This window comes from Octodon degus, unplaced genomic scaffold (assembly GCF_000260255.1).
Source record: "Octodon degus isolate 3935 unplaced genomic scaffold, OctDeg1.0 scaffold00035, whole genome shotgun sequence".
Taxonomy (NCBI): domain Eukaryota; kingdom Metazoa; phylum Chordata; class Mammalia; order Rodentia; family Octodontidae; genus Octodon; species Octodon degus.
In genome coordinates, this window is record NW_004524611.1 from 5,625,999 (window position 1) to 5,626,499 (window position 501).

The following is a 501-nucleotide window of genomic DNA, read 5'->3' on the forward strand; positions in this document are numbered from 1 at the left end:
TAAAATATTTCAAGTTTGTATAACTAGAAAATCTTACGTTTAGTTTTCAAAGGTATGTTTGCTAAGTATAAAATTCAAAGAGAACAGAAAAAAAAAAATATCAAAGACCCAGGAACTCTCTAGAGCTTCAGGCCGTGTGTTAGATCCCGTGGCACAACCTTCAGTAACCTTTTCCCTCGCTTGACCTCCACTAAAGGTTCATAGGTAGGAACTGCAAGTCATGCATGTGGCTAAAACAGAGTGAATTTTGGGACAGTTGTGTTTACTAAGATGCCCCTGAGATTATTTCTGTTGATGATGTTCAAAGAGATCCAATGCGAGGGATCTAGGGCAGGGTATTCTTTTAATATCCAAAAGCCTAGTTTATCTTCTCCTTTTCTATTACCCCACCACCCTAGCACTTTTCCCATTCATGCCACTTTTGGGGTTTTGCTGGCAGGAGCCTAGCACACCTTCCCCATTAACTTCAATAAATGTAGCTGCTTTGTCTTTTACAATGAG